At 48.6% G+C, this 13,134-nt stretch overlaps 20 non-coding genes across 20 annotated transcripts; 16 read left to right on the plus strand and 4 right to left on the minus strand.

Annotated features, from left to right (window-relative positions):
• Positions 1-1,248: 1,248 nt before the first annotated feature.
• On the plus strand, positions 1,249-1,319 carry trnag-ccc (transfer RNA glycine (anticodon CCC)). Its single transcript has one exon. It is a non-coding gene; the product is annotated as a tRNA-Gly (tRNA).
• A 747-nt stretch (positions 1,320-2,066) lies between these two features.
• On the plus strand, positions 2,067-2,137 carry trnag-gcc (transfer RNA glycine (anticodon GCC)). Its single transcript has one exon. It is a non-coding gene; the product is annotated as a tRNA-Gly (tRNA).
• A 135-nt stretch (positions 2,138-2,272) lies between these two features.
• trnam-cau (transfer RNA methionine (anticodon CAU)) lies at positions 2,273-2,345 on the plus strand. Its single transcript has one exon. It is a non-coding gene; the product is annotated as a tRNA-Met (tRNA).
• Positions 2,346-2,459: 114 nt separating this feature from the next.
• trnag-gcc (transfer RNA glycine (anticodon GCC)) lies at positions 2,460-2,530 on the plus strand. Its single transcript has one exon. It is a non-coding gene; the product is annotated as a tRNA-Gly (tRNA).
• A 598-nt stretch (positions 2,531-3,128) lies between these two features.
• trnad-guc (transfer RNA aspartic acid (anticodon GUC)) lies at positions 3,129-3,200 on the minus strand. The gene has a single exon. It is a non-coding gene; the product is annotated as a tRNA-Asp (tRNA).
• A 1,346-nt stretch (positions 3,201-4,546) lies between these two features.
• trnag-ccc (transfer RNA glycine (anticodon CCC)) lies at positions 4,547-4,617 on the plus strand. The gene has a single exon. It is a non-coding gene; the product is annotated as a tRNA-Gly (tRNA).
• Positions 4,618-5,364: 747 nt separating this feature from the next.
• Positions 5,365-5,435, plus strand: trnag-gcc (transfer RNA glycine (anticodon GCC)). Its single transcript has one exon. It is a non-coding gene; the product is annotated as a tRNA-Gly (tRNA).
• A 135-nt stretch (positions 5,436-5,570) lies between these two features.
• On the plus strand, positions 5,571-5,643 carry trnam-cau (transfer RNA methionine (anticodon CAU)). Its single transcript has one exon. It is a non-coding gene; the product is annotated as a tRNA-Met (tRNA).
• Positions 5,644-5,757: 114 nt separating this feature from the next.
• Positions 5,758-5,828, plus strand: trnag-gcc (transfer RNA glycine (anticodon GCC)). Its single transcript has one exon. It is a non-coding gene; the product is annotated as a tRNA-Gly (tRNA).
• Positions 5,829-6,426: 598 nt separating this feature from the next.
• trnad-guc (transfer RNA aspartic acid (anticodon GUC)) lies at positions 6,427-6,498 on the minus strand. The gene has a single exon. It is a non-coding gene; the product is annotated as a tRNA-Asp (tRNA).
• Positions 6,499-7,844: 1,346 nt separating this feature from the next.
• trnag-ccc (transfer RNA glycine (anticodon CCC)) lies at positions 7,845-7,915 on the plus strand. The gene has a single exon. It is a non-coding gene; the product is annotated as a tRNA-Gly (tRNA).
• Positions 7,916-8,662: 747 nt separating this feature from the next.
• On the plus strand, positions 8,663-8,733 carry trnag-gcc (transfer RNA glycine (anticodon GCC)). Its single transcript has one exon. It is a non-coding gene; the product is annotated as a tRNA-Gly (tRNA).
• Positions 8,734-8,868: 135 nt separating this feature from the next.
• Positions 8,869-8,941, plus strand: trnam-cau (transfer RNA methionine (anticodon CAU)). Its single transcript has one exon. It is a non-coding gene; the product is annotated as a tRNA-Met (tRNA).
• Positions 8,942-9,055: 114 nt separating this feature from the next.
• trnag-gcc (transfer RNA glycine (anticodon GCC)) lies at positions 9,056-9,126 on the plus strand. The gene has a single exon. It is a non-coding gene; the product is annotated as a tRNA-Gly (tRNA).
• A 598-nt stretch (positions 9,127-9,724) lies between these two features.
• Positions 9,725-9,796, minus strand: trnad-guc (transfer RNA aspartic acid (anticodon GUC)). The gene has a single exon. It is a non-coding gene; the product is annotated as a tRNA-Asp (tRNA).
• Positions 9,797-11,142: 1,346 nt separating this feature from the next.
• Positions 11,143-11,213, plus strand: trnag-ccc (transfer RNA glycine (anticodon CCC)). The gene has a single exon. It is a non-coding gene; the product is annotated as a tRNA-Gly (tRNA).
• A 747-nt stretch (positions 11,214-11,960) lies between these two features.
• Positions 11,961-12,031, plus strand: trnag-gcc (transfer RNA glycine (anticodon GCC)). The gene has a single exon. It is a non-coding gene; the product is annotated as a tRNA-Gly (tRNA).
• A 130-nt stretch (positions 12,032-12,161) lies between these two features.
• On the plus strand, positions 12,162-12,234 carry trnam-cau (transfer RNA methionine (anticodon CAU)). The gene has a single exon. It is a non-coding gene; the product is annotated as a tRNA-Met (tRNA).
• A 114-nt stretch (positions 12,235-12,348) lies between these two features.
• trnag-gcc (transfer RNA glycine (anticodon GCC)) lies at positions 12,349-12,419 on the plus strand. Its single transcript has one exon. It is a non-coding gene; the product is annotated as a tRNA-Gly (tRNA).
• A 598-nt stretch (positions 12,420-13,017) lies between these two features.
• trnad-guc (transfer RNA aspartic acid (anticodon GUC)) lies at positions 13,018-13,089 on the minus strand. The gene has a single exon. It is a non-coding gene; the product is annotated as a tRNA-Asp (tRNA).
• Positions 13,090-13,134: the final 45 nt, after the last annotated feature.

The following is a 13,134-nucleotide window of genomic DNA, read 5'->3' on the forward strand; positions in this document are numbered from 1 at the left end:
GGGATTTAAACTCCTGCGGTGAGCATTTACACTTGAGCCGTGGTGTGTCTGTGTCACTCTGCGGTTACACCTCCAAAACACTAGTCGGCGGCTGGGTTTCTGTGAAGTGCTGTAAAGTTTTGTTGATTCAAAACAAACATTAAACATGGCTTGAACGTGACCATTTCAAACACAAGTCGCAAATCGCCGTCACTAGGACTGGCAGCATTCTCAGACAAAGCACCTGTCTTTTGCTGGACACATTTTCCCCACAAATACAACATGCTAACGTTTTTAGCACAAGCCTATGGCATTTTACATGGTATAAATTAGCCAAGCGGCTAGTAGTGGACTTTTTTCTCTGCTCCAAGGACAAGGACAGAGGACAACAAGAACAACAACAGCAACTTTTAACAAAGGTAACGTTACAAAATTCTGCTCCCTTGACCCTCGCAAGGTTCACCGACAAAACAACTGTCTTATACTAATCACGTTTTGCAAACAAATGTAACATGCTAGCGTTATTAGCACAAGCCTATGGCATTTTACATTGTATAGATTAGCCTAGCGACGAGCGGAGATTCCCTCTGCTCATGGGAAGCCAGGCTAAATCCCGAAGTGTAAATCCCCGAAGGATAAATCACACACAAGGCTGTGAACTGCTATTTCTGTGGAGGCTTTATTGTCTTCACAATGTATTGTTTGTTATCTGTGGAATAAAAGTAAATAAAAGCTTTGTTTCCATAGGGGAAATGGTTTCAGCTTACGAAAATAGACAGGAGGCCCGTGTAACCGCGGCGCGAAGTCACATTTCTTGGGGAGGTGCATGTCAGGCCATGGCGTAGGCTGCAAACAATCACAGCAACAGCTCAGTAAACCGCATTAAATGCCATACAACAAGTTAAGCAGTCTTGCTTAGCCCATACATCTGTGATAAAGCTATGCCCAGTTGTTATATTACCAATCCTTGATTGGATGGAAGAAAGAGTTGCTTTGTGGTGTGGTGCTTTGTTAGCAGTCTTTGTTGTGTCCTTGTTCCAAAGGTGCAGATCCGAGGAAGCCGCTCGCTCGGGGTCCGTGCAGAGGTAGATGCTGGGTTGCTAATTCACAGACAAAGCACTTGTCATATGCTGGACACATTTTCCCCACAAATACGACATGCTAATGCTTTTAGCACAAGCCTATGGCATTTTACCTACCGCTGCCAACGCATAAGGTCTCGTGGATGGCGCCTGTGGCACAGCAGTAATAAGGAAGGGTGTCGCGTGCGCATTGGTGGTTCAGTGGTAGAATTCTGGCTTCCCACGCGGGAGACCCGGGTCCGATTCCCGGCCAATGCAATGAGCTTTCCCCCGCTGTTAGGAATCAGCCCTTGCACGGCTTCTTCATCTTCAGGCAGTTAATACCTGAGGGGTTTACCACTAAGCAGGACTGGCTGCTTAGCGAGGTATGCCGAGTCTGAAGCCACAGCTTTGCCGTCCCACGAAGGCGGCCCTCTTTTAACCTGGCTATATGGCCACGGTCATTTATGCTACCGACCTAACCTGGCCTGGACTAGTTTTTGTTGGGTATTTGGGCTGGAAATCAGTTAAAAAAGCACCTTTCACCGATCCTTTGACAAGCGTCAACTCTGTGGTGAATGTCAGTCTATGAACGGTGCAGATTCTCATCTGAGGGAACACGTTGTAAATGCGCTTTGTCCAACTTGATGCAACGTTACATTAGTAATGCCGCTGAAGAAAAAAAGCGCCCAGTAGCGCATAGCCTTTGTGTGTCAGGTTGCAGGTTGTTTTGTTGTCTTTGCCCTGGGAACAAACTGCATCTCAGTGCTGCAGAAAATGGGGGCAAACGTATTGTTTTATTCTATTGACAAGGTTGTTCTTGCTGTTTGTGAGCTAGCAAAATTGATTGTGTGATTGATTTGTCACCCATGGGATACCACACGAAAAGCGATACCAGTGAATTTTTTTCTCCCCTCACCTCTCAGAGCCGAGGGTAGCGCGTCATAGACAGACCAATGGGAGAGGACCAGGTTTTTCTGCTGTGATGTGGGCCTCGTCGGTGTTGTGGATGAAGCGGTGATGTGAGCATTGGTGGTTCAGTGGTAGAATTCTCGCCTGCCACGCGGGAGACCCGGGTCCGATTCCCGGCCAATGCAGTGAGCTTTTAGTGCCGTCTTCAGTCGGCCCTTGGCCATCCAGGGGATTTTCGTGCTAAGGACAAGCAGTCATTTCTGTTCACGTGAGACAAAAGATGCTGTAGATTTGACTCGTGCAGTTGGGTTGCATTTTGTGCCTCGTTGGCGCAGTAGGCAGCGCGTCAGTCTCATAATCTGAAGGTCGTGAGTTCGAGCCTCACACGGGGCAGGTGGTTTTTTTTTTCTTTGTTTCTTTTCTTTTCTTTGTCCTGGCCTGGAATTATCCGCAGTGAACGACACGACTCGAACCGGCGCCTGGGCGGTGTTCAAGCAGCATTTGTCAGCATTGGTGGTTCAGTGGTAGAATTCTCGCCTGCCACGCGGGAGGCCCGGGTTCGATTCCCGGCCAATGCACTATACCTTTGACTCGCTGACGATGAAGATGTGAATATGTCATGGTACATCCATGGCAGAGCCTGACAGTGAAAGACAGCACTTTGATTGACACTTCAGCTGAGGCCACCAGAAGAGGTTTGGATGTGAGTAAAGGAAACAAACAGCTAAAGTCAAGAGGGAGTGGGATTGAAGCAAAGTGCTTAGAGAAGAGAGGCCACTGTTTTTTCCTTTAGCCATGGAGCTCTTGAGCAGAAACGGTTTTTAAAGGTTTGCTAGGGCATGGACAAAATCCTTTGTTCTTTCTACATGGGGTTGTGTTGTTAATGTCCCAAGTGGCAAACTGGCATCTCCAGTCCGTCCTGTGGAACTTCTGGTCTCTCTTTTTGGTCTCCATAGCAGCAGACTAACGCCGCCTGCTGCCACGGACAGCGATTTTCCTCTCACGCAGGTGCAGAACATACGTGCTGGTTGGCGGTTGGCGGTTGGCGGTACAGCAATACGCGGGGTCAGACTGACAGAGTGTTTTTCTTTACAGGAGAAAAGACATAACTGTTAGGCAAGAGTAATTAAGAAATTGCCATAGACAGCGTAACTGGAAACAAAAGCAGCTGTGGCACTCCCCGTCGGGGAATCGAACCCCGGTCTCCCGCGTGACAGGCGGGGATACTCACCACTATACTAACGAGGAGATGTCAGGTGCTGCGGAGGCCTCTGCGCGGCAGGCCCGGGTTCGATCCCCGGCCGATGCAACACCGCCATGTTAGGCTGTTACTGTAGTGTTAGGCGGGATTTAAACTCCTGCGGTGAGCATTTACACTTGAGCCGTGGTGTGTCTGTGTCACTCTGCGGTTACACCTCCAAAACACTAGTCGGCGGCTGGGTTTCTGTGAAGTGCTGTAAAGTTTTGTTGATTCAAAACAAACATTAAACATGGCTTGAACGTGACCATTTCAAACACAAGTCGGCAAATCGCCGTCACTAGGACTGGCAGCATTCTCAGACAAAGCACTTGTCTTTTGCTGGACACATTTTCCCCACAAATACAACATGCTAACGTTTTTAGCACAAGCCTATGGCATTTTACATGGTATAAATTAGCCAAGCGGCTAGTAGTGGACTTTTTTCTCTGCTCCAAGGACAAGGACAGAGGACAACAAGAACAACAACAGCAACTTTTAACAAAGGTAACGTTACAAAATTCTGCTCCCTTGACCCTCGCAAGGTTCACCGACAAAACAACTGTCTTATACTAATCACGTTTTGCAAACAAATGTAACATGCTAGCGTTATTAGCACAAGCCTATGGCATTTTACATTGTATAGATTAGCCTAGCGACGAGCGGAGATTCCCTCTGCTCATGGGAAGCCAGGCTAAATCCCGAAGTGTAAATCCCCGAAGGATAAATCACACACAAGGCTGTGAACTGCTATTTCTGTGGAGGCTTTATTGTCTTCACAATGTATTGTTTGTTATCTGTGGAATAAAAGTAAATAAAAGCTTTGTTTCCATAGGGGAAATGGTTTCAGCTTACGAAAATAGACAGGAGGCCCGTGTAACCGCGGCGCAAAGTCACATTTCTTGGGGAGGTGCATGTCAGGCCATGGCGTAGGCTGCAAACAATCACAGCAACAGCTCAGTAAACCGCATTAAATGCCATACAACAAGTTAAGCAGTCTTGCTTAGCCCATACATCTGTGATAAAGCTATGCCCAGTTGTTATATTACCAATCCTTGATTGGATGGAAGAAAGAGTTGCTTTGTGGTGTGGTGCTTTGTTAGCAGTCTTTGTTGTGTCCTTGTTCCAAAGGTGCAGATCCGAGGAAGCCGCTCGCTCGGGGTCCGTGCAGAGGTAGATGCTGGGTTGCTAATTCACAGACAAAGCACTTGTCATATGCTGGACACATTTTCCCCACAAATACGACATGCTAATGCTTTTAGCACAAGCCTATGGCATTTTACCTACCGCTGCCAACGCATAAGGTCTCGTGGATGGCGCCTGTGGCACAGCAGTAATAAGGAAGGGTGTCGCGTGCGCATTGGTGGTTCAGTGGTAGAATTCTGGCTTCCCACGCGGGAGACCCGGGTCCGATTCCCGGCCAATGCAATGAGCTTTCCCCCGCTGTTAGGAATCAGCCCTTGCACGGCTTCTTCATCTTCAGGCAGTTAATACCTGAGGGGTTTACCACTAAGCAGGACTGGCTGCTTAGCGAGGTATGCCGAGTCTGAAGCCACAGCTTTGCCGTCCCACGAAGGCGGCCCTCTTTTAACCTGGCTATATGGCCACGGTCATTTATGCTACCGACCTAACCTGGCCTGGACTAGTTTTTGTTGGGTATTTGGGCTGGAAATCAGTTAAAAAAGCACCTTTCACCGATCCTTTGACAAGCGTCAACTCTGTGGTGAATGTCAGTCTATGAACGGTGCAGATTCTCATCTGAGGGAACACGTTGTAAATGCGCTTTGTCCAACTTGATGCAACGTTACATTAGTAATGCCGCTGAAGAAAAAAAGCGCCCAGTAGCGCATAGCCTTTGTGTGTCAGGTTGCAGGTTGTTTTGTTGTCTTTGCCCTGGGAACAAACTGCATCTCAGTGCTGCAGAAAATGGGGGCAAACGTATTGTTTTATTCTATTGACAAGGTTGTTCTTGCTGTTTGTGAGCTAGCAAAATTGATTGTGTGATTGATTTGTCACCCATGGGATACCACACGAAAAGCGATACCAGTGAATTTTTTTCTCCCCTCACCTCTCAGAGCCGAGGGTAGCGCGTCATAGACAGACCAATGGGAGAGGACCAGGTTTTTCTGCTGTGATGTGGGCCTCGTCGGTGTTGTGGATGAAGCGGTGATGTGAGCATTGGTGGTTCAGTGGTAGAATTCTCGCCTGCCACGCGGGAGACCCGGGTCCGATTCCCGGCCAATGCAGTGAGCTTTTAGTGCCGTCTTCAGTCGGCCCTTGGCCATCCAGGGGATTTTCGTGCTAAGGACAAGCAGTCATTTCTGTTCACGTGAGACAAAAGATGCTGTAGATTTGACTCGTGCAGTTGGGTTGCATTTTGTGCCTCGTTGGCGCAGTAGGCAGCGCGTCAGTCTCATAATCTGAAGGTCGTGAGTTCGAGCCTCACACGGGGCAGGTGGTTTTTTTTTTCTTTGTTTCTTTTCTTTTCTTTGTCCTGGCCTGGAATTATCCGCAGTGAACGACACGACTCGAACCGGCGCCTGGGCGGTGTTCAAGCAGCATTTGTCAGCATTGGTGGTTCAGTGGTAGAATTCTCGCCTGCCACGCGGGAGGCCCGGGTTCGATTCCCGGCCAATGCACTATACCTTTGACTCGCTGACGATGAAGATGTGAATATGTCATGGTACATCCATGGCAGAGCCTGACAGTGAAAGACAGCACTTTGATTGACACTTCAGCTGAGGCCACCAGAAGAGGTTTGGATGTGAGTAAAGGAAACAAACAGCTAAAGTCAAGAGGGAGTGGGATTGAAGCAAAGTGCTTAGAGAAGAGAGGCCACTGTTTTTTCCTTTAGCCATGGAGCTCTTGAGCAGAAACGGTTTTTAAAGGTTTGCTAGGGCATGGACAAAATCCTTTGTTCTTTCTACATGGGGTTGTGTTGTTAATGTCCCAAGTGGCAAACTGGCATCTCCAGTCCGTCCTGTGGAACTTCTGGTCTCTCTTTTTGGTCTCCATAGCAGCAGACTAACGCCGCCTGCTGCCACGGACAGCGATTTTCCTCTCACGCAGGTGCAGAACATACGTGCTGGTTGGCGGTTGGCGGTTGGCGGTACAGCAATACGCGGGGTCAGACTGACAGAGTGTTTTTCTTTACAGGAGAAAAGACATAACTGTTAGGCAAGAGTAATTAAGAAATTGCCATAGACAGCGTAACTGGAAACAAAAGCAGCTGTGGCACTCCCCGTCGGGGAATCGAACCCCGGTCTCCCGCGTGACAGGCGGGGATACTCACCACTATACTAACGAGGAGATGTCAGGTGCTGCGGAGGCCTCTGCGCGGCAGGCCCGGGTTCGATCCCCGGCCGATGCAACACCGCCATGTTAGGCTGTTACTGTAGTGTTAGGCGGGATTTAAACTCCTGCGGTGAGCATTTACACTTGAGCCGTGGTGTGTCTGTGTCACTCTGCGGTTACACCTCCAAAACACTAGTCGGCGGCTGGGTTTCTGTGAAGTGCTGTAAAGTTTTGTTGATTCAAAACAAACATTAAACATGGCTTGAACGTGACCATTTCAAACACAAGTCGGCAAATCGCCGTCACTAGGACTGGCAGCATTCTCAGACAAAGCACTTGTCTTTTGCTGGACACATTTTCCCCACAAATACAACATGCTAACGTTTTTAGCACAAGCCTATGGCATTTTACATGGTATAAATTAGCCAAGCGGCTAGTAGTGGACTTTTTTCTCTGCTCCAAGGACAAGGACAGAGGACAACAAGAACAACAACAGCAACTTTTAACAAAGGTAACGTTACAAAATTCTGCTCCCTTGACCCTCGCAAGGTTCACCGACAAAACAACTGTCTTATACTAATCACGTTTTGCAAACAAATGTAACATGCTAGCGTTATTAGCACAAGCCTATGGCATTTTACATTGTATAGATTAGCCTAGCGACGAGCGGAGATTCCCTCTGCTCATGGGAAGCCAGGCTAAATCCCGAAGTGTAAATCCCCGAAGGATAAATCACACACAAGGCTGTGAACTGCTATTTCTGTGGAGGCTTTATTGTCTTCACAATGTATTGTTTGTTATCTGTGGAATAAAAGTAAATAAAAGCTTTGTTTCCATAGGGGAAATGGTTTCAGCTTACGAAAATAGACAGGAGGCCCGTGTAACCGCGGCGCAAAGTCACATTTCTTGGGGAGGTGCATGTCAGGCCATGGCGTAGGCTGCAAACAATCACAGCAACAGCTCAGTAAACCGCATTAAATGCCATACAACAAGTTAAGCAGTCTTGCTTAGCCCATACATCTGTGATAAAGCTATGCCCAGTTGTTATATTACCAATCCTTGATTGGATGGAAGAAAGAGTTGCTTTGTGGTGTGGTGCTTTGTTAGCAGTCTTTGTTGTGTCCTTGTTCCAAAGATGCAGATCCGAGGAAGCCGCTCGCTCGGGGTCCGTGCAGAGGTAGATGCTGGGTTGCTAATTCACAGACAAAGCACTTGTCATATGCTGGACACATTTTCCCCACAAATACGACATGCTAATGCTTTTAGCACAAGCCTATGGCATTTTACCTACCGCCGCCAACGCATAAGGTCTCGTGGATGGCGCCTGTGGCACAGCAGTAATAAGAAAGGGTGTCGCGTGCGCATTGGTGGTTCAGTGGTAGAATTCTGGCTTCCCACGCGGGAGACCCGGGTCCGATTCCCGGCCAATGCAATGAGCTTTCCCCCGCTGTTAGGAATCAGCCCTTGCATGGCTTCTTCATCTTCTGGCAGTTAATACCTGAGGGGTTTACCACTAAGCAGGACTGGCTGCTTAGCGAGGTATGCCGAGTCTGAAGCCACAGCTTTGCCGTCCCACGAAGGCGGCCCTCTTTTAACCTGGCTATATGGCCACGGTCATTTATGCTACCGACCTAACCTGGCCTGGACTAGTTTTTGTTGGGTATTTGGGCTGGAAATCAGTTAAAAAAGCACCTTTCACCGATCCTTTGACAAGCGTCAACTCTGTGGTGAATGTCAGTCTATGAACGGTGCAGATTCTCATCTGAGGGAACACGTTGTAAATGCGCTTTGTCCAACTTGATGCAACGTTACATTAGTAATGCCACTGAAGAAAAAAAGCGCCCAGTAGCGCATAGCCTTTGTGTGTCAGGTTGCAGGTTGTTTTGTTGTCTTTGCCCTGGGAACAAACTGCATCTCAGTGCTGCAGAAAATGGGGGCAAACGTATTGTTTTATTCTATTGACAAGGTTGTTCTTGCTGTTTGTGAGCTAGCAAAATTGATTGTGTGATTGATTTGTCACCCATGGGATACCACACGAAAAGCGATACCAGTGAATTTTTTTCTCCCCTCACCTCTCAGAGCCGAGGGTAGCGCGTCATAGACAGACCAGTGGGAGAGGACCAGGTTTTTCTGCTGTGATGTGGGCCTCGTCGGTGTTGTGGATGAAGCGGTGATGTGAGCATTGGTGGTTCAGTGGTAGAATTCTCGCCTGCCACGCGGGAGACCCGGGTCCGATTCCCGGCCAATGCAGTGAGCTTTTAGTGCCGTCTTCAGTCGGCCCTTGGCCATCCAGGGGATTTTCGTGCTAAGGACAAGCAGTCATTTCTGTTCACGTGAGACAAAAGATGCTGTAGATTTGACTCGTGCAGTTTGGTTGCATTTTGTGCCTCGTTGGCGCAGTAGGCAGCGCGTCAGTCTCATAATCTGAAGGTCGTGAGTTCGAGCCTCACACGGGGCAGGTGGTTTTTTTTTTCTTTGTTTCTTTTCTTTTCTTTGTCCTGGCCTGGAATTATCCGCAGTGAACGACACGACTCGAACCGGCGCCTGGGCGATGTTCAAGCAGCATTTGTCAGCATTGGTGGTTCAGTGGTAGAATTCTCGCCTGCCACGCGGGAGGCCCGGGTTCGATTCCCGGCCAATGCACTATACCTTTGACTCGCTGACGATGAAGATGTGAATATGTCATGGTACATCCATGGCAGAGCCTGACAGTAAAAGACAGCACTTTGATTGACACTTCAGCTGAGGCCACCAGAAGAGGTTTGGATGTGAGTAAAGGAAACAAACAGCTAAAGTCAAGAGGGAGTGGGATTGAAGCAAAGTGCTTAGAGAAGAGAGGCCACTGTTTTTTCCTTTAGCCATGGAGCTCTTGAGCAGAAACGGTTTTTAAAGGTTTGCTAGGGCATGGACAAAATCCTTTGTTCTTTCTACATGGGGTTGTGTTGTTAATGTCCCAAGTGGCAAACTGGCATCTCCAGTCCGTCCTGTGGAACTTCTGGTCTCTCTTTTTGGTCTCCATAGCAGCAGACTAACGCCGCCTGCTGCCACGGACAGCGATTTTCCTCTCACGCAGGTGCAGAACATACGTGCTGGTTGGCGGTTGGCGGTTGGCGGTACAGCAATACGCGGGGTCAGACTGACAGAGTGTTTTTCTTTACAGGAGAAAAGACATAACTGTTAGGCAAGAGTAATTAAGAAATTGCCATAGACAGCGTAACTGGAAACAAAAGCAGCTGTGGCACTCCCCGTCGGGGAATCGAACCCCGGTCTCCCGCGTGACAGGCGGGGATACTCACCACTATACTAACGAGGAGATGTCAGGTGCTGCGGAGGCCTCTGCGCGGCAGGCCCGGGTTCGATCCCCGGCCGATGCAACACCGCCATGTTAGGCTGTTACTGTAGTGTTAGGCGGGATTTAAACTCCTGCGGTGAGCATTTACACTTGAGCCGTGGTGTGTCTGTGTCACTCTGCGGTTACACCTCCAAAACACTAGTCGGCGGCTGGGTTTCTGTGAAGTGCTGTAAAGTTTTGTTGATTCAAAACAAACATTAAACATGGCTTGAACGTGACCATTTCAAACACAAGTCGGCAAATCGCCGTCACTAGGACTGGCAGCATTCTCAGACAAAGCACTTGTCTTTTGCTGGACACATTTTCCCCACAAATACAACATGCTAACGTTTTTAGCACAAGCCTATGGCATTTTACATGGTATAAATTAGCCAAGCGGCTAGTAGTGGACTTTTTTCTCTGCTCCAAGGACAAGGACAGAGGACAACAAGAACAACAACAGCAACTTTTAACAAAGGTAACGTTACAAAATTCTGCTCCCTTGACCCTCGCAAGGTTCACCGACAAAACAACTGTCTTATACTAATCACGTTTTGCAAACAAATGTAACATGCTAGCGTTATTAGCACAAGCCTATGGCATTTTACATTGTATAGATTAGCCTAGCGACGAGCGGAGATTCCCTCTGCTCATGGGAAGCCAGGCTAAATCCCGAAGTGTAAATCCCCGAAGGATAAATCACACACAAGGCTGTGAACTGCTATTTCTGTGGAGGCTTTATTGTCTTCACAATGTATTGTTTGTTATCTGTGGAATAAAAGTAAATAAAAGCTTTGTTTCCATAGGGGAAATGGTTTCAGCTTACGAAAATAGACAGGAGGCCCGTGTAACCGCGGCGCAAAGTCACATTTCTTGGGGAGGTGCATGTCAGGCCATGGCGTAGGCTGCAAACAATCACAGCAACAGCTCAGTAAACCGCATTAAATGCCATACAACAAGTTAAGCAGTCTTGCTTAGCCCATACATCTGTGATAAAGCTATGCCCAGTTGTTATATTACCAATCCTTGATTGGATGGAAGAAAGAGTTGCTTTGTGGTGTGGTGCTTTGTTAGCAGTCTTTGTTGTGTCCTTGTTCCAAAGGTGCAGATCCGAGGAAGCCGCTCGCTCGGGGTCCGTGCAGAGGTAGATGCTGGGTTGCTAATTCACCGACAAAGCACTTGTCATATGCTGGACACATTTTCCCCACAAATACGACATGCTAATGCTTTTAGCACAAGCCTATGGCATTTTACCTACTGCCGCCAACGCATAAGGTCTCGTGGATGGCGCCTGTGGCACAGCAGTAATAAGGAAGGGTGTCGCGTGCGCATTGGTGGTTCAGTGGTAGAATTCTGGCTTCCCACGCGGGAGACCTGGGTCCGATTCCCGGCCAATGCAATGAGCTTTCCCCCGCTGTTAGGAATCAGCCCTTGCACGGCTTCTTCATCTTCTGGCAGTTAATACCTGAGGGGTTTACCACTAAGCAGGACTGGCTGCTTAGCGAGGTATGCCGAGTCTGAAGCCACAGCTTTGCCGTCCCACGAAGGCGGCCCTCTTTTAACCTGGCTATATGGCCACGGTCATTTATGCTACCGACCTAACCTGGCCTGGACTAGTTTTTGTTGGGTATTTGGGCTGGAAATCAGTTAAAAAAGCACCTTTCACCGATCCTTTGACAAGCGTCAACTCTGTGGTGAATGTCAGTCTATGAACGGTGCAGATTCTCATCTGAGGGAACACGTTGTAAATGCGCTTTGTCCAACTTGATGCAACGTTACATTAGTAATGCCGCTGAAGAAAAAAAGCGCCCAGTAGCGCATAGCCTTTGTGTGTCAGGTTGCAGGTTGTTTTGTTGTCTTTGCCCTGGGAACAAACTGCATCTCAGTGCTGCAGAAAATGGGGGCAAACGTATTGTTTTATTCTATTGACAAGGTTGTTCTTGCTGTTTGTGAGCTAGCAAAATTGATTGTGTGATTGATTTGTCACCCATGGGATACCACACGAAAAGCGATACCAGTGAATTTTTTTCTCCCCTCACCTCTCAGAGCCGAGGGTAGCGCGTCATAGACAGACCAATGGGAGAGGACCAGGTTTTTCTGCTGTGATGTGGGCCTCGTCGGTGTTGTGGATGAAGCGGTGATGTGAGCATTGGTGGTTCAGTGGTAGAATTCTCGCCTGCCACGCAGGAGACCCGGGTCCGATTCCCGGCCAATGCAGTGAGCTTTTAGTGCCGTCTTCAGTCGGCCCTTGGCCATCCAGGGGATTTTCGTGCTAAGGACAAGCAGTCATTTCTGTTCACGTGAGACAAAAGATAGATTTGACTCGTGCAGTTTGGTTGCATTTTGTGCCTCGTTGGCGCAGTAGGCAGCGCGTCAGTCTCATAATCTGAAGGTCGTGAGTTCGAGCCTCACACGGGGCAGGTGGTTTTTTTTTTCTTTGTTTCTTTTCTTTTCTTTGTCCTGGCCTGGAATTATCCGCAGTGAACGACACGACTCGAACCGACGCCTGGGCGATGTTCAAGCAGCATTTGTCAGCATTGGTGGTTCAGTGGTAGAATTCTCGCCTGCCACGCGGGAGGCCCGGGTTCGATTCCCGGCCAATGCACTATACCTTTGACTCGCTGACGATGAAGATGTGAATATGTCATGGTACATCCATGGCAGAGCCTGACAGTGAAAGACAGCACTTTGATTGACACTTCAGCTGAGGCCACCAGAAGAGGTTTGGATGTGAGTAAAGGAAACAAACAGCTAAAGTCAAGAGGGAGTGGGATTGAAGCAAAGTGCTTAGAGAAGAGAGGCCACTGTTTTTTCCTTTAGCCATGGAGCTCTTGAGCAGAAACGGTTTTTAAAGGTTTGCTAGGGCATGGACAAAATCCTTTGTTCTTTCTACATGGGGTTGTGTTGTTAATGTCCCAAGTGGCAAACTGGCATCTCCAGTCCGTCCTGTGGAACTTCTGGTCTCTCTTTTTGGTCTCCATAGCAGCAGACTAACGCCGCCTGCTGCCACGGACAGCGATTTTCCTCTCACGCAGGTGCAGAACATACGTGCTGGTTGGCGGTTGGCGGTTGGCGGTACAGCAATACGCGGGGTCAGACTGACAGAGTGTTTTTCTTTACAGGAGAAAAGACATAACTGTTAGGCAAGAGTAATTAAGAAATTGCCATAGACAGCGTAACTGGAAACAAAAGCAGCTGTGGCACTCCCCGTCGGGGAATCGAACCCTGGTCTCCCGCGTGACAGGCGGGGATACTCACCACTATACTAACGAGGAGATGTCAGGTGCTGCGGAGGCCTCTGCGCGGCAGGCCCGGGTTCG

The sequence above is a fragment of the Epinephelus lanceolatus genome, chromosome 24 (assembly GCF_041903045.1).
Source record: "Epinephelus lanceolatus isolate andai-2023 chromosome 24, ASM4190304v1, whole genome shotgun sequence".
Classification (NCBI taxonomy): domain Eukaryota; kingdom Metazoa; phylum Chordata; class Actinopteri; order Perciformes; family Serranidae; genus Epinephelus; species Epinephelus lanceolatus.